Raw genomic sequence first — 19,351 nt, forward strand, 5'->3', positions numbered from 1 at the left:
GAGACTCCTCCCAGCTTCTGAGCGCCGCCTTCATGACGTTGGAAGGGATATCCACACCCTTCTCCTGGCACACGATCTCCTGATCATCCTTGGACATTCCGCTGAATTCCGCCATCTTGTGCGTTCTCCTGCGCTGCAGTTACTCCTCTCCTGAGTAACTCGGCTTCTCCAATCAGGTGATGAAAAGCCGCCTGGCAATATCCCACCACTATGCCACCAATTTCTGTGACAGGACGGTCCCGTACGAAAGCACTCGCCTCTTTCGCGTCCCGTCGGCTGTGCACAGAATGGAAGGTCAAGTCACACGAGGCCTGACCACATAGGGGATTCCCGCTTACCGTCAGTAACCGCCTGTTACTGACTCCACCCACTGCACTGTGGGCGGGTTTATGCTGCCACCACCAAACTCCTAACCTGCCGTGGCATTTGGAACCACGGTTCTGCTCTGTATGTGCCGACGCACTGCCTTACCACACCTGTGTGGTGTTGACGAATCCCCACTAGCCACTTGCTAGGCCTCTACCGGTAGCTGGCGGAAGGCGGAACTTGGAGACGTTAGGTGCTTCCCTGGAAAGCCGGAGGACGGGGCTAGGTTTGGCCTAACCCTGTAGGTCACAAGATGAAGCAATCTTCTTGAGGCAATGATGTTTATTTGCTCAAATATAGTTCTAAAAAGAACTCTTCCCTATTGCTAGGGGCAACAGCATACAGCAAGATGTTCCAGCAGAATAAGATGGTACAATTACAAATCTGGAGGCACGCAGGTCTCCTTTTTATGTCAATTTTCCACACAGTATCACAGGGGGGTAAGCCCTCCCTGTCTTCTCCAACCAATCAGGTTATTTTACAAAATACCAATAAATCACATTTTACAAGGCTATAAGTGCAATAAAACAATATCCTCCTTCCTGTCACCCAGACAACGTTTGGTATCAGATTAACATTCACTATTGATAAATTTATCACATAGCTTCAAAATACAAATGTTTCTGTCTCATTCACATCTCCAGGCAAACCCAGTGTTTGAGATTACAACAGGAAGGCTACAATACAAACAAACAATCTTCCTTCCTGCATCGGCCACCCAGGGCTCGCACATCAACCAAATCAGGTACATGAAACAAGTTCCAAGCCCATAGACCCAGTGATTAGCTTCTCTCTCTAAGGAACTTACACATCAAAAGGTATTGTCCTTCACACCTCTCTGCTAGGACAGGGCCATTAGCATGCCACTTCCTATTTCCAGAGGATAAGAGATGATTATTCAGACATCTGTAAGAGTAAGTGCATTTTCCTCTTTAAATATACAGATGACCACATCTTGAATATAAAATAAATACAGTTAAACATGCAATCTTACAATTGTGCACAGAGCACTACCTATGACATGTTAAAACACATAATTAAACAAACTTTTAAACAGTCCGCGCCCAGCGCCGTAAGTACGTTTAACAGTGACGCCAAGCGCCCATTGTCCCGATAATGGCGCCGGGCACTAGGGGTTAACCCCTTCAGTGCTGCGGCGGCCATTTTCCACGTGGGCTGGAGCCTCTCCGGCCACAACGTGTCTCTCTCCTCAGTGTCTGTCTGTGCGGGAAAGTGGTGTGGTGACCTGCTCTTATGTGTAATTCCAGTGCTGTCTTGTTCTCCATCAGTTCAGTGGTGGTGTCTTGTGCTGCATCAGTCCAGTCACAGTGGTGTGTCCTGTGCTGTCTTAAGTCCAGTGTTGCTATATAAGTCCAGTGCAGTGGTGCTGTGTTGTGCTGCATCAGTCCAGTAGTGGTATCTTGTGCTGCCATAAGTCCAGTGGTGGTGTCCTGTGCTGCAATAAGTCCAGTGCTGCTGCTGTATAAGTCCAGTGCAGTGGTGGTGTCCTGTGCTGCCATAAGTCCAGTGGTGGTGTCCTGTGCTGCCATAAGTCCAGTGCTGCTGCTGCTGTATAAGTCCAGGGGTTCTGCCATATAAATATGGTCCAGTGGTACTGCCATATAAGTCCAGTGGTACTGCCATATAAGTCTAGTTGAGTGGTACTGCCGTATAAGTCCAGTGGTACTGCCATATAAGTCCAGTGGTAATGCCATTATAAGTCCAGTGGTACTACCGTATAAGTCCAGTGGTACTGCCATATAGGTCCAGTGGTACTGCCGCATAGGTCCAGTGGTACTGCCGTATAAGTCCAGTGGTGCTGCCATATAAGTCCAGTGGTACTGCCGTATAAGTCCAGTGGTGCAGCCGTATAAGTTCAGGGGTACTGCTGTATAAGTCCAGTGGTGCTGTACTGTGCTGTAATTTATTTACTCTAAATAAAAGGGTTATTAATATTAAATCAAAATAATTTTTGCATGGATTGCCCTGTGTGGTTTAGGGGTACGCTCTTCGGTGCCGCATATTGCTATATAACTCTGTCCACATAAAAGGGTTATTATTATCCAAATTATTTTTACAGGCTTTGCCGTGTGTGTGTGGTTTAGGGGTACGCTCTTCTGTGCCACCAATATTGTGCGTGTATTACATCTGGGCAAATTCCAGCACATTCCATGTTTTGCACATACAAATAATTTGGTGGTGCAGAATTTTTTGAGAAATGACAGTGGCATTCAGGAGATGCTGTCGGTGGCCTCAAAAAATTGCAGGCCACTTTCGACATTCAGCCACTGCGTGCCACTCCTAAATGGGCCAGGTGTTTGTGCCACACACTTGTATCACTTAGCTTAGTCATACAGCAACCTCGGTGCACCTCTTTTTCTTCTTTACATCATTTGATGTTTGTGGACTAGATTTTTTAAGTGCCATCCTGTCTGACACTGCAGTGCCACTCCTAGATGGGCCAGGTGTTTGTGCCGCACACTTGTGTTGCTTAGCTTAGCCATCCAGCTACCTCATTGCACCTCTTTTTCTTCTTTGCATGATGTGCTGTTTGGGGCCTAGTTTTTAAATCTGCCATCCTGTCTGCAACTGCAGTGCCACTCCTAGATGGGCCAGGTGTTTGTGCCGCACACTTATGTTGCTTTGCTTAGCCATCCAGTTACCTCATAGAACCTCTTATTCTTCTTTCTATGATGTGCTGTTTGGGGCTTATTTTTCAAATCTGCCATCCTGTCTGCCACTGCAGTGCCACTCTTAGATGGGCCAGGTGTTTTTGCTGCCCACTTGAGTCGCTTAGCTTAGTCATCCAGTGACCTCGGTGCAACCTTTTGGCCTAAAAACAATATTGTGAGGTGTTCAGAATAGACTGAAAATGAGTGGAAATTAATGTTATTGGGGTTAATAATACAGTAGGATCAAAATGACCCCCAAATTCTGTGAGTTTAGCTGTTATTGTGCTTTTTTTAAAAATCATCCAGATCCAAAACCAAAACCCGAAAGGGTGGTTTTGGCAAAACCAATCCAGATCCAAACACGAGCGAGGATCCAGATCCAAAACCAAAACACAAAAAGTGCCCGCTGCACATCTCTAAATTTAAGTAATAACGAGGTGCAAAGTAAAAAGCCATTTCACAGGTCAATGGATGGAGTAAACGGAGTGAAATACAGCACCCAGTATTCCCAGGCAGTCACCAAGCTTGGTACTGACTGGGCCCAACACAGCTTAATTTCCAAGTTCAGAAGGGATTGGAGGTTTCCCAGTGTGGTGTGTCTGTATGGATCACATCTACTCAGTGTAAGTCTGTTAATGGTCAGATCTGCCAAGCACATCTGTGACTACATAGCAGGAGTCAAGACATACCAAGACATACAGGTGGTCCTGAGAAGATGTTGGCCAAAGGGGACTAGGGTGTTGGCCACAGTGCAGAGTGGAACGAGTAATGAGCTGAAGTGGCAGAACATGCAAAAGGTGGATGTTTCCCAGCGTCATACTCAAACAAAAGAATTATAAATTAGGATGTCACAAAAGGACTCAAGTGTCCATATTAAAATCAGACACACGGCGGTGTCATGAGAAATTCTTTTCATAATCAAGGCTGACAAACAGCGGTGTCAGCAGACATCAGAGATTGCATGCAAGTAACGATAATATTATAACAGTACACATGGCGGTATCTCAAGAAAATAAACCGAAAAATAATGGAAATAATGGGATTGTGTCATCATTAGAGAAAACCTCCAAGTTGAAATTCTTCATTAAGTCTACAAGAGGCCAAAGTTTTAAGCCTGTGAATCCACTGTAATTCCCTTTGCAGTAAAAGTCTGTTGCGGATTCCACCTCTTTGTAAGGGGGGTATTTGATCAATAATGCAACATTTATGCTAATTGATAGTGTGACATGCTTCACTGAAATGCCTAGCCACAGGTAAGTTGGTGAAGTCCTTTGGGTCAGCTGTTTAAGTAAGACTCTTCTTAATTGAAGAGCTGTGCTGACTCAAGCGTTCTTTCAACATTCTGCTGGTCTTTCCCACATATAGTAGGTTACACGGATATCTAAGTATATAGGCCACAAACTTGCTATTGCAGTCTAGCCTTTGTCTGATAATGTACTCCTTATGATCCAATGGGTTGATCAAGTAGTAAGAAATGACAATTGAGGCAACCAGTACATCTGAAGACCCCTGTTTTCGGTGTCAACGAATTTGTGGCTCTGTTCATCTTCCTTTTAGAAAAATCTGTGACAACTAACAGATCTTTAAGATTGGGTCCCCGTCTGTAAGCAAAACGGGGGGGGGGGGGGTTAGTTAATTCCTTAGTGAGAACTGGATCACTGGAAATCAGATGCCAGTGTTCATGAATTTTAGAGCATATGAAGATGGAAGCAATGGTGTACATACTACAAAAATGTAATCTGTCATTCTCCTTATTAGAGGGACCATCCTTTCTGCAAAGTAATTCTTTTCTTTTGGTCTGTCCGATCCTGGCAAGAGCAAAATCAATTTCCTTTTGCGGATATCCACGGTCAGAAACCTTTGGCTCATGGATGCAAGTACCACTGGTATTTGAGAAACATCAGAGGTGATGCGATCCACCCTCAAAAGTTGTGAGAATGGTAAGCCCCTTTTAAGGGGTGCAGGATGAAAGCTGGAGGAAAGGAGAAGGGTGTTTCTATCCGATTCTTTGCTGTAAATGGTGGTGACAATCTTGTTACTTATTTTCCTGATAGTGACATCTAAAAATTGATGTACTGTCTACTAAATGTAAGACTAAACTGTATTGTACCTGGGAGTGAGTTGAGATGATCAATAAATGCTAACAGTGAGTCCTCACCACTTTGCCAAATGAACAAAAGATCATCTATGTATTGCACATAGAAAGACAAAAAGTGACAAAAAATCAGATTCCCTGTGATGTGTGCCCGCTCATATGTCGCCATAAAAATGTTGGCATACGAAGGGGCCATATTGGACTCCATGGCCGTCCCTTGTTTCTGCAAGAAAAAACTATTTTTGAACAAAAAATAGTTTTTATTAAGAATTAATCTGATCAGAAGCATCATGTAGTCCGCCAGTGGGCTAAAGTATGATCCACTAGTGGTCATAAGTTCTCTGCAGGCCTCCATCCCCAGATTGAGGGGGATGTTATATATATATCTTATAAAGTTAAGTACCTTTTAAGAATGTATCAAATATTTATCTTTCTTATTATCAGCATAAAGAAGGAAGATGTCATAGTGCAGAGAGAGCTCAAATGTGTTTCCCAAATTATTTTTGCTTACTACATTATGTACCATGTGACTGTCATTATAGTGTCATAAATCATTAAAAGCAGTCTCTGGAAAAAAATTAAAAAAATGTATATGCCAACATTTTTCTTAAAGTCTATTGCAGTGATTTGTGTTAAATAAAACACACCTGATTTCTAATTGGATTGCAGCTATACATTAATACAGTGTGTGTTGCTTAGGTGTTAATTTAAAAATTATTGTATTAATTTAATGCTTTTTATGCAGCCTTATTTATACAACTGTACCTTCTTATAATAAAAATGATGATACTACTTATCGCTGCATTGCCTATTGTTGCATATGCTTGGTTCCAGAACACATTCAAAATGAAGACACACTGAATACTGTATGATCCACAAAAGGAGAGTTATGGTAGACTTACCATTTTTAACTCTCTTTCTGCTAGGTACATTGGGTTCAACAGGGAAACATCGGGGGGTAGAGTGGATCTTGATCCAGAGGCAACAACAGGCTAAAGCTTTAGACTGTCCCAGGATGCATTGAGGCCTCTACTATAACCCCACCTCCAGGCACTGCGAGCTCAGTTTTGTTAACCATTCCAATGCAGGAGCAGGTAATAGAGAAGGTAGATGTTAGTCACATCAAACCACATTCTCACGACAGGGGGAAGTACCAGCGGCTAATGCCATACAAACCCACAGAAGCTAGGTACATCAGGCCGGGTGCCCTGTGGTACCCAATGTACCTCGCAGAAAGAGAGTTAACAATGGTAAGTATACCATAACTCTCCTTTTCTGCAGCAGGTTACATTGGCTTCCACAGCGAATGTCCTAAAGCAGTTCCTCAAGGGAGGGGGTGCGCCTTAGCAGGTATGAGAACCAGGCATTCAAAGGAAGAATCCTGGGAGGCAGAAGAATCAAAGGCATAGAACCTAATAAACATGATCACAGAGGACCACATAGCCACCTTGCACAATTGTTCTGCAGACACACCACAGCAAGCCGCCCAAGAATGTCCAACAGACCAAGTAGAATGGGCATTACTAGCAGCAGGAGCTGGGAGACCAGCCTGCGCATAAGCTTGTGCAATCACTATTCTAATCCATCTGGCCAAGGTTTGCTTATTCGCAGGCCAGCCACATTTGTAAAAACCAAACAAGACAAAAAGGGAGTCTGACCCCCTGATTGAGGCAGTCCTCTCCACATATATACAGAGATCCCGTTCCTCATCCAAAGACCGCTCTTTGGAGGACAAATCAGAAGAGATAAAGGTCGGAACCACAATCTCTTGGTTAAGGTGAAAAGATGACACCACCTTAGGTATATAACCTGGGCAAGTTCTAAGAACAAGCAAAAATCCTGGCGCCGTTATTAAACAGACAAAAGAGCTGCTTTCCCTGGGGTAATTGGTTTCAACCCCCTTTTTTACCAGATACAAGAAAAACAATAGGGAACATGTATGAGTGCATCGGTTGCAGAGGGAAGGGGGCCCTGGTTTGCGCACCTTAATTGGGTGGTGAGGTGCTGCTCTGCTTGAGACTTGGTGGGGTGTACAGATAAAATATTATATAATAAAATCTACTAACAGATTAAATAGTGCTTCCCTATTGTTTTTCAAGTTCTAAGAACTGCCCGGTCACAATTAAATATTATAAAGGGTGGATGACAGGACAATGCACCTAAGTCCAACACCCTTCTAGCAGATGCAATAGCCAGTAAAAACAAGACCTTGGCAGTGAGCCATTTAAGGTCCACCATCTCAAGAGGTTCAAATGGAGATTCTTACAGGGTATTCAGGATAACCGACAGATCCCATGGAGCACCAAGAGGGACACAGGGAGGCTGAATCCATAAGACACCTTGAGTGAATGTATGAATGTCAGGTAGAGGCACAATTTTTCTCTGAAACCATACCAACAAGGCAGATATGTGAACCTTGAGGTAGGTCAGATAAAGGCCTAAGTCAAGGCCTCTTTGCAGAAAAGCCAGAATTCTGGAAGTTCTGAATCTGTATGCATCATAATTCTTATTAGCACACCAGGTGAAGTAAAAATTCCAGACCCTGTAATAAATCCAAGCTGAAGCCAGTTTATGGGCTTTTAACATAGTTTGGATGACCGCCCCTGAGAATCGTTTGGCTCTCAGGAGTGATGCTTTAAGAGCCATGTCTCAAAGCCAGGATGGCCAGGTATGGATAAAGACAAGGGCCCTGTACGAGGAGGTTTGGGCACTGAGGAAGTAGAAGAGGATGCTCTGTTGATAAACACTGCAGGTCTGAGAACCAATGCTGTCTGGGCCATGCTGGAGTGACTAGAAGTAGAAATCCTCCTTCTTGTTTGAATTTCCGCAGGACCCTGGGCAGGAGTGACATTGGAGGGAACACAAAAGGCAGACGAAAGTTCCATGGAATTGCCAGTGCATCCACGAATGCTGCTTGAGGATCCCTGGTCCTTGATCCAAAGACCGGTTGCTTGTGTCGAGACATCTGGAAGGCCCCACTTGTACACTAGGAGTTGAAAGACTTCTGAATGAAGATTCTGCTCGCCGGCATGCACATCCTGGCTACCGAGTAAGTCCGCTTCCCAGTTCAGGATGCTTGGAATGAACACTGCCGACCAAGTTCCGCCCAACGAAGGATTTTTGACACTTCCATCATTGCCATGCAGCTTCAAGTGCTGCCTTCATGGTTTATGTATGCCACCGTGGTGGTGTTGTCCGATCATACTTGAACAGGCCTGTTCTGTACCAGAGGCAGGGTGAGAGATAGCACATTGAACACTGCTCGCAACTACAGAATGTTTATTAGGAGGAGTGACTCCTCCTTGGTCCAGCAACCCTGAAAAGAGTGTTGCTCCAACACCACTCCCAATCCCCTCAGACTGGTGTCCGCTGTCAGCAAGACCAAGCTAGGGATCCAGAAGGGATGGCCCCTGCTCAACTGCTGGTCCTGTAGTCACCAAGTCAGTGACAGATGAACCTCCGGAGTCAAAGTGATCATGTGAGATATGATCTGATGAGATAGGTTGTCCCACTTGGCAAGGATTAACCTCTGCAGAGTGCGAGAATGAAATTGAGCGTACTCTACCATGTCAAATGCCGATACCATCAGGGCAAGTACTTGCATTACCGAGTGTATTGACACTCAGGGGCGACAAATGAAGCATCTTATCCTGTCTTGAAGTCTCAGGACTTTTTCTGAAGACAGAAACAGTAGTTGACTGTGTATGTCCAGAAGTGCCCCCAGGTGCACCATGCTCAGAGCTGGGACCAGCAAGGATTTCTTCCAATTGATGAGCCACCCATGGGCTTGTAGGAAGCTTACTGTCAGTTGCAGAGGACAGAGTAGGACATCGTGGGAGTTTGTCAGAATCAGCAAGTCATCCAGATATGGCAGGATCCTGACTCCCTGGCGACCGGCAGTCATTACGGCCATGACCTTGGTGAAAATCCGAGGAGCCATAGCCAGTCCAAATGGCAGAGCCTGGAACTGATAGAGGAGGTTTCCAATAGCAAACTGCAGATACTGCTGATGCGACATGGCAATAGGTATATGCAGTTATGCATCCTGTATATCCAGGGATACTATATAGTCTCCGGGTTCCATAGCCAGTACAATTGAGCGCAGTGTTTCCATATGGAACGTGGACACTCTCACAAACTTGTTCAGTGATTTGAGGTAAAGACCCATTGAGTTTCGGAACTAGAAAAAGGGTTGAGTAGTAACTTCTGCCTCTCTGGTCCAGAGGAACCAGCAATACCACTCCTGTATTCAGGAGGGAACCCACAACCTTATACAGAGCTTGCGCCTTTAATGGATCCGAAGGGATAACCATGGTGCAAAACTGGTGAGGGGAACTTCTCTTGAAGGGTCTCATACCTATGAGAGACAACCTCCCACACCAATGCATCTGAAGTGGTCTTTAACCAGACCTAGGTGAAATGCAGAAGTTGGCCTCCAACCCTGGAGTCCCTCAGGGGGAGGCCTGCCCCATCATTCGGCAGGGTTGTCTTGTTTAGAAGCAGGCTGATGGGCCACCCAGGACTGCTTTGCTTTGGGCTCAGTGGTTTTGGGAGCACAAGATTGTTTCGGGTATGCCTGACCTTTTGCTTTCCATTGAGGCTGAAAGGAATGAAAAGTGGTACCTTTAGCCTTCTGTGCAGAAGGATTAGTATTTGGGAGAAAGGCAGTCTTAGCAGCCGCCAACTTAGACACAATTTTATTTAGGCCTTCCCCAAACAAAATGTCCCCCTTAAAGGGGAGTACCTGCAAGGTCTTTTGGAGTCTAGGTCCACCTTCCATGACCTCAACCACAGAGTACGGCTAGCCAGGACAGACATAGTTGATGCCTTGGCTGCCAACACACCCGCCTCAGAAGACGCCTCCTCAATGTAATAGGCAGCGGTGGTAATGTGAGACAGGTACTGTCTGGCATTTTCAGATATATCCTCGGGCAGCTCTTCCTCTAATGCCTGAACCCATGCTTCAATTCCTTTTGCAGCCCAAGAGGCCGCAATAGTGGGTCTATGTACAGCACCTGTAAGGGAGTAAATAGACTTCAGGCATCCCTCCACATGCATATCTGTCGGTTCCTTCAGTGAAGTGACAGTGGTGACAGGCAGATTGGATGACACCACTAGGCGGGTGGTATGAGAATCCACCGGAAGTGAATTTTCCCACTTGTTACATAACTCTGCAGGGAGAGGATAGCGAGCAAAGGCCCATTTAGAAAGAGGGAATTTCTTCTCTGGATTAGACCAGGGTTCCTGCCTGATGTCCACCAATGGTCAGAATGGGGTAATAGATTTTTAAACCACCTTCTGCCGTTTGAACATATCAGTTTTCTTAGCCACAGTAGTGGAATCCTCATCACCAGTGATTTGTAGGATTTGCTTAAAAGCAACCACAAGGGCAGGGACATCAATTTGCAATGGAGAATCCAAGTCAGAAACACCTGATGAATCAATGTCTGATAGGACAGTGTGCTCCCCCTCCTCTTCAGATGAAACATCTGAGAGACTAGTGGATTGTTAGGAGGAAGCAGCCCGCTTAGATGACCCAGTGACACGAGAGAGACCTGAAGTAGATTTTTGCCTGACCAAGGAATGAGTTAATTACTGCAACAGGTTAGACAAATTTTCAGCCCAAGGCGGATTTACCATAGGGACAATTTATGGCTGTAATGGCACAGGTGGTCCCATAGTCCCATAGGGGGCATAAGGCATTCCACCAGAGTACCCAATAGGTTTGTGAACGCAGCCAAGGGTGGCTCCTGATTGGTTACAGGAGCTGCGGATTGACTGGGAGATGTATGACACATGGGTGTGGTATGTTAGGTAGATTAGATTTAGGTTGACAGTGTCTAGGTCGACCGTTATTGGTCGACAGTAAGTAGGTTGACATGGTTTCTAGGTTGACAGGGACTCTAGGTTGACATGAGAAAAGGTTGACATGAGTTTTTTAACTTTTTTTGGTGTTGTTTTCTCTGTACAATGACCGGGAACCCCAATTAGTGCACTGTGTCCCCTCGCATAGCTCGCTTCACTCGCCATGCTTCAGGCAAGGTGTCTCACTCTGCTACCGCTGCGCTCGTCACAGGTTACTATTCCCAATTGTAGTCCATGTGGATCGTAAAGTATGAAAAAGTAAAAAAAAAATGAAAAAAAAAGTGAAAAACCCATGTTGACCTTTTGTCATGTCGACCTAGAACATTTCTACCTAGAGTCCCTGTCGATAATGGCCGACCTAGACAGTGTCGACCTACTTACTGTCGACCTAAAGACTGGATCCCATGACACATAGTACACAGACCATCCATCATACACAGCTTCCCCCTCTGGTAAATCTTTGGCGCATGCTCTGCATGATGCAGGAGAGTCCACAGACTTACTGCCCTTCTTGTAAGACATTTTACACAAATGCAACAACAGAGCGATTTAGTATGTTAAAGCAAGACAAAGTACAATACCTATGATTAACAACGTTAGTATGTAACTTTAGACAATACACAGCATCTGTGCTGGGCGTCCCTCCGCATGTCAGGGAAGCTGATCATAGATGTGCTAAATTTAGCACATCTACGATCAGGTCTGAATCACCCCCCATATATAAATATATATATATATATAAAAGAAGAAATATCTCTATGGAGCGCTCTTATTCTATAATCTGATATAATTAGATGACTGTTGGTGGATGTTATATAAAGAGAGGATGACCTTACACATTTATACACCCATATTAGAATCACATATATCTCTTTATTAAAAGATTTTGATTTAAAACTTATCATAAAACTTTTCCTTTTCTTTTACATTGGAGATACAATTGTATATTTCAACATTATTTGTATAAGGAAAAAAACAACAATATAATGAGCTTTCACCCAACGCGTTTCGTCTATATCGACTTCTTCAGGGGTGTTTTCTAAATAACAGCTCTCTGTTTATATTGGAATAACTGTAGTATTCAAAAGGTATGAAGTTCTAATTGAACCAAAGTTGTACTGAAAAATATTTATTACCAAGTTGAAAAAACTTGAAGAAAATTATTCCCAGAATATGATAGCGTTTATTGGGATTCCTTATTATAGGCCACCTAATGAATTATATTCTTCTCCAGCATGTAGATATATATTTCATTCATTTTTCTTGGCTCATTGGGTTGGCATTTCCTCAGTTTTTCAAAGTATCAGTGAAGTCCAACAGAAGGGATCCACTTGTAAACTTAGGATAAAAATATCCCTTTAATTTTCCAGCAGTTGTCCTATAGGTCTGCCTGCATAGGTATCCAATATTCAGACTTACTGCCCTTCTTGTAAGACATTTTACACAAATGCAACAACAGAGTGATTTAGTATGTTAAAGCAAGACAAAGTACAATACCTATGATTAACAACGTTAGTATGTAACTGTAGACAATACACAGCATCTGTGCTGGGCGTCCCTCCGCATGTCAGGGAAGCTGATCATAGATGTGCTAAATTTAGCACATCTACGATCAGGTCTGAATCACCCCCCATATATATATATATATATATATATATATATATAATATTCGCAAGTTGGTTCGGCACTCCAATCCAACACAGCTGTGCAACTGCCTGGTTGCCCTTGTATGAATGAGTAGAGTTCTGCATGCCGCAGAACACAAAACACAGCACTGCAGGATCTGATACAACAATCAGTTTACTCCTTCAATGTTTTGGGGACTCGCACCCCGTCTTCAGGAAGGTACAACAAACATGTTTGGGAGGTGATGGAGCTGCAGTGCTGAAGTGTCACCATGACATCCAGCGCTGACAGCCCAGTTATGAAGACATTTTCTGTCATAAAAAGCTTTTTCAGGGTTGCCCAGAGCAGCCCACCTGTTAAGTGACTGCTGCTGCAGACCAACTGAAACTGAGCTCACAGTGCCTGAAGGCGGAGATATAGAGGAGGCCCCAGTCAGTAGCGGATCTTTCTACGGGCACGCAGGATTTTTGGCCGGGGCGCAGCCTTCCGGAGGGAGCCGCCGCCATGGCAAGATCCGCTACTGGTGCCCCCGGTGCTCGGTAGATGCGCCGCTGTGCGGTGCGTGATGAAGTCATCATGCACTGCACTGCATTGTGGGAGCGGCACATAGACACTAGGGGTCATAACTGACCTCTAGTGTCTATGCGGTGCTATGGGAGAGACATCATGATGTGTCTCCCATAGATCAGGGGAGCAGAGCCAGCGGACGCAGACAGAGGGCAGCAGCGATCGGGAAGCAGGAGAGGGGATTGTAAGTATTAATTATTATTTTTTTTTAAGCGGCGCAACTAGGGGGCACAACTCTACAGGGGGCACAGTACTGGGGGCATGGCGCAACTAGGGGGCACAACTCTACAAGGGGCACAGTACTGGGGGCACAGTGCAACTTCGGGGCACAACTCTACACAGTACTGGGGGCACAACTCTACAGGAGGCATAACTGACCACGCCCCTTCTCCATGAAGCCACGCCCCTATATTTTCACCCGGGGCGCCACAAAGTCTAGATCCGGCCCTGGCCCCAGTGCATCCTGGGACAGCCTAATGCTTTAGCCTGTTGGTGCCTCTTGATCAAGATCCACTCTACCCCCGATGTTTCCCTGTGGAAACCAATGTAGCATGCTGCAGAAATGAAGTTGGTTTTAATATGCATCAGCCCCTTTGTACATATACAGGTTGAGTCTCCCTTATCCAAAATGCTTGGGACCAGAGGTATTTTGGATATGGGATTTTTCCGTATTTTGGAATAATTGCATACCATAATGAGATATCATGGTGATGGGACCTAAATCTAAGCACAGAATGCATTTATGTTACATATACACCTTATACACACAGCCTGAAGGTAATTTTAGCCAATATTTTTTATAACTTTGTGCATTAAACAAAGTGTGTCTACATTCACACAATTCAATTAAGTTTCATATACACCTTATACACACAGCCTGAAGGTCATTAATACAATATTTTTAATAACTTTGTGTATTAAACAAAGTTTGTGTACATTGAGCCATCAAAAAACAAAGGTTTCACTATCTCAATCTCACTCAAAAAAGTCCGTATTTCGGAATATTCCGTATTTCGGAATATTTGGATATGGGATACTCAACCTGTATGTTGTCAGGAACCCCAATAGGTAGGGTCATAACTAGGTGTGTGCGGAAGGGACACTGGACATAGCGCTGCAGGGTAGGGGGCACTGTTGACGGCACATGTCAATTATGTCTTTTAATTACTTTCGCCTTGCAGCTTCCCCCCTTTTTGAAGCCCAGCATCTTCTGACCATCCCTGTCTCCTACCCAGGCCCGGCACTACCCGCTCAACAAGGTCTGCAAAGCAGGGAATTGCCGGGCTGCAGAGGCGCTCTCCCTGCTTTGCTACCTTGCCAATGTGCACTGTGCAGTGTAGCAAGCTGCTGGCTGCCGTAGCCTGTTCCTGTCACACTGTATGACACAGGGAGCAGCAGCGCCGGCGGTATGCAGAGCAGGTCCCGCGTCCCTGCTCATGTTTGTGCCTGTCGATACAAAGGGTGGTCCGGGTGTGTCACACCAGGAACAAAACCTAACACCCCCCCTGCAAAGTATAACCGAGGAGGCTGGAGCAGCAAGAGGCATCAGAGGCCATGTGTGACAGCGGCCTGTCCTTGAAGCATAGAGGAGATACAGTATAATCAGCCAATATGCGGTAAGTGACAGTCAAGGGGGCTCTCTGCATAGCATATAGTCTACATTTGAAGTTTATCTGTCACCATACACTTAGAATAATAACATTTATTTATTCTAATAAAACTACTAACCCTCCCCCTCCCTCTAACTTCCACTCAGCATCCCTACCCTTGAACTCCAACTCCCCCTCAACATCCCTACTCTCACCCTCCAACTCCCCCTCAGCATCCCTAACCTCACCCTCCAACTCCTGCTCCTTGTCCCTACCCTCATCTTTCAACATCCCCTGAGCATCCCTACCCTCACACTCCAACTCCACCTCAGCGTCCCTGCCCCCACCCTCCCTCTAATGCCCACTCAGCATCCCTACCTACACCCTCCCTCTATCTCCCCCTCAGCGTTCCTACCCTCACCCTCCCTCTAACTCCCCCTCAGCATCCTTACCCTCCCCCTCCCTCTGACTCTCCCTCAGCGTCAATACCCTTATCCTCCAACTCACCCTGAGCGTCCCTACCCACACCCCCAACACCCCCTCAGCATCCCTACCCTCATCCTCCAATGCCCCCTGAGTGTCCCTACCCTCACACTCCAACTCCACCTCCACCTCAGCATCCCTGCCCCCACCCTCCCTCTGTTGTCCCCTCATTGTCCCTGTCCTTGCCATCCTTCTAACTCCTCCTCATCATCAGTACCCTCATCCTCAAACTCCCCCTGAGGGTCCCTAACATCACCCTCTAACTCCCTCTCAGCATCAGTACCCTTATCCTCCAACTCCCCCTGAATGTCCTTACCATCACTCTCCAACTCCTCCTCAGCATCCCTACCCTCATCCTCCAATGTCCCCTGAGTGTCCCTACCCTCACACTCCAACTCCACCTCAAAACCCCCCATGTGCACGTATGAGGGTACTACTATATAGTGTAACATGTATAAGGGGGCAATACTGTGGGCATTGTGTATAAGAGTTACTACTGTATAACGTAATGTGTATAAGGGGCACTACGGAGGACATTTTGTATAAGAGTTACTACTGTATGGTTTAACATTTCTAAGGGACACTACTCTGTGGTGTAATGTGTCTAAAGGACACTATTGTGTGGTGTAACGTGTTTAAGGGACACTACTATGTGGTGTAATATGAATCATGGGGACTACGTGTTGTTAAATGTAAATAAGATTGTGCTACTGTGTGGCATAATTTGAATTGGAGGTACTATAGCAAGGCCATGCCCCCTTCCTTGTGAGACCATACCCCCCTTTTTGCAGTGCATGCATTCCATGCACGCTGTCCTTTTATGAGTTAAGGTAGGTCACAAAATTATAGTTTGTAGGGAGGCGCCGAAAACCCTAACACCGGCCCTGCTCCTACCCTAACACTTGTGTTGCTAATACCTATACAACAATCATGAGATTTGAGATTTCTTTGTTATTCAGTCACACTGTCCTTTATTACATTTCAAGATGCTAACATACCTGGGATTTGAACCCATTGCCTGTGGCATTGTCGCCACACAATCTATTCATTGAGCGGCCCTTGCATAGAAAGGTAGATCATTCTAAGATAGAGAATTCTAAGAATTTGAAGCTTACCTTGTACTTTGTGAAGGGGTGATCAGCATTGCAGCTGAGAAGATCTATGTAGTCTGTGGCTGCAAGGGATTGAATATGTGACTGCATACTACATTGATCTGTTTAACTGCAATGCTGATTTTTTTTTTTTTTTTACAAAGTACCTGTAGTTCATATAGTGTTCATAGTTTTTATGCAGGATCAAATAGCTCAATAAGTAGGGTGCTTGGTTAGAATTCAACAGGTTATAGGTTTGTATCCTGGGTATGGCAGTATATTGATATGTGTAATTTAATAAAAAGTATTGTAAATAAATTACAATGAGCTCTCAAGTTAAATGCACAAATGTGGTATAGGATTGGTGTCCAAATCCATTTTCTTGCAGTGGTCTATAAATGTGTAATAATTATGTAACCCTCCTGGTACCTTGGGGTGTTTTAATATTGACAAAGGGAGACATATAGTCTAGCAGGCTATGCACAGGCTTTTTTTGAAGAGTGATAATAAAGCATTCAAACCAGCCTTAAAAGGAATCTACTTAATTTGGTCTGGTATCTGGACTCCAGGTCAACAATAAAAAGGTCGACACACCTTAGGTCGACACCAATTGGTCGACACACCTTAGGTCGACATGGACAAAAGGTCGACATGGACAAAAGGTCAACAGGAACAAGGTCGACATGGAAAAAGGTCGACATGAGTTTTTTATGTTTTTTTTTTCTTTTTTGGAACCTTTTCATACTTAACGAACCACGTGGACTACGATTGGAACAGTAATCTGTGCCGAGCGAAGTGAAGGCACCATGCCCGAAGCATGGCGAGCGAAGCGAGCCATGCGAGGGGACGCGGTGCACTAAGTGGGGTTCCCGGTCACTCTACGAAGAAAACGACACCAAAAATATAAAAAAAAACCTCATGTCGACATGTTCCTGTTGACCTTTTGTCCATGTCGACCTTTTGTCCATGTCGACCTAAGGTGTGTCGACCAATTGGCGTCGACCTAAGGTGTGTTGACCTTTTTGTTGTCGACCCTGAGTCCCAGACCCATTTGGTCTTTATGACCCAAACTGGTGTATAGTGGGCTGGAGGTGCGCCAGTAAGCATATACAGTAACTTAGAAAGAAAGGGTGTAGAGAGAAACCACTACTGGGTCATCCTCTAGAGAAGGCTTACTGTGTGGTGCACTCTTTTTTTGTTATATATGTTTGTTTTTTAAATGAATTAAAACTTAACTTTTATTAAGTAGAATTTAATTAAAATATTGTTGACACCAAGACATACAAGACACAAAGTATTCTAAAGAAGGTCTTATAGATACTGACAGTATTTCTAAGTGACTGTCTATAATCATTGACCATTCTGACCAGATAAAGGGTATAATGGTTATAGTATAATGTTAACCCTTTACACAAAAATAAATAAAAAGAACCCCGCTGTGATAATTACACAAGGGTGAAAATATCAGCATTTAAATAGAAAAATTATCTGAAGTAAATTTAATATAGGGTTAATAGAGTAGATGAGATCCCTCTTCCATCATGATGGAATCTCTTGAAACAATTACCCAGAAAGAGAGCTGCTCTTTACAACGTCTGTGTAACATCCCTAATGTGTTGGGCAATTATCATGTATACCGAAATTGTATGAAACCAATTCGTTTTATCCACAGAGATTTATCTATGCTCAATTTGACCAATTTGACCAATTTGACCAATATTCATTAGCGGGATCAACAGTAACATCATTATTTTGTGCAATGAGAAAAATTCAAACACTGTGTTATATAATGTCCCATATATGTTAGAAAGACGAGCAAAAGCTTGCAGATCTAATACATCATGATTATTCTCCTGGCTGATGATCTTGACTTAAAGTTCCACATCTCGTGCTCTCATACCTACAAAACACTTGCTTTCTCTATAATGTTAGCACAGAGGGATATGTGGTCCTGTATAACAAATGTATAATGCCACAGTATTAGACCAGCAGTGTGCGAGAGTTGATGAGATCCTTTAGACACAACTAAGTGCTTAAATACAATTAACAGATATAGCGAAATATGCACGTGTGTCTCTCGGTCCCTCTAATGGCAGAAATTGAATGCAATGAAGCAGATAAATAAGAATATTAATAATATCACCAAAACCATTCCGGTGAGAGATACAGTTTGTGTTATACAAGTCACCATACATAGATTTTTCTCACTTAGCCACTGTTCCACAATAAACTTTGAAATAAACAGCAGAGTTATAACATGAGAGATTTTGTTGCAACACGTCTCTTCAGGTGCCAATTGTATCCGTATGTAATTACATCAATTGTAACATATCTGCAACAGAGCCCCAGCATATGGCACAGAAGTGAGTTGTGAAGCAAAGAAACAAATAATTCTTAACTGTAATGTTATTTGAGACATGAATTTACGGCACGCTTTATAGCTGGATCAATGTAGAAAAAAAGAAGAGTACCGGCACCTCGAGGCTGATTACCCCTTCTACTGTCTTCCCATGTGCCCACCGGCAGTGAATGGGATAGATGAGAGCAGGGTAATGTAGCAAGGGCCAGTGTACTCGTGCGGACACTGGCCCTGCTACTAGCCTGCACCTCCCTCCTTACCTGGGATGGCTCGGCGCCATCCCATGGGGCCGGAGGTCGCACTGGCTCCAGGCAGCACTGGGGGCCGGGCCTGGTCCAGTCTTCCCCTGCCCGGCCGGTTGCAGAGTTCGGCAGCGGGCGTGGGGGCAGTGGTGAATATCCACCGCCGCTCCACGCGGGTGATGGCGGCGGGCCTGCATCCTCCGGGACTCAGGCCCCGCCAATCACAGCGCCGCTTTTTGAATTTGGCGCCAGACGTGAGCCAATCACAGCTCGTGAACTGGCAGCCAATCGGGAGTGGCGGCGGCGAGCCAATCCCGGCTCGCCGCGTCATAGCCCCGCCCCCCGGCACTGGTTTGTTTTAGCCAGCGCCGGGCGCGGGAAGTCAGTTCGGTGACG

General features: G+C 44.8%; 1 pseudogene; it reads right to left on the bottom strand.

The window, feature by feature from the left end:
- Positions 1 to 3,525: 3,525 nt before the first annotated feature.
- LOC134930353 (5S ribosomal RNA) lies at positions 3,526 to 3,645 on the bottom strand (annotated as a pseudogene).
- Positions 3,646 to 19,351: the final 15,706 nt, after the last annotated feature.

The sequence above is a fragment of the Pseudophryne corroboree genome, chromosome 5, assembly GCF_028390025.1.
Source record: "Pseudophryne corroboree isolate aPseCor3 chromosome 5, aPseCor3.hap2, whole genome shotgun sequence".
Classification (NCBI taxonomy): Eukaryota; Metazoa; Chordata; class Amphibia; order Anura; family Myobatrachidae; genus Pseudophryne; species Pseudophryne corroboree.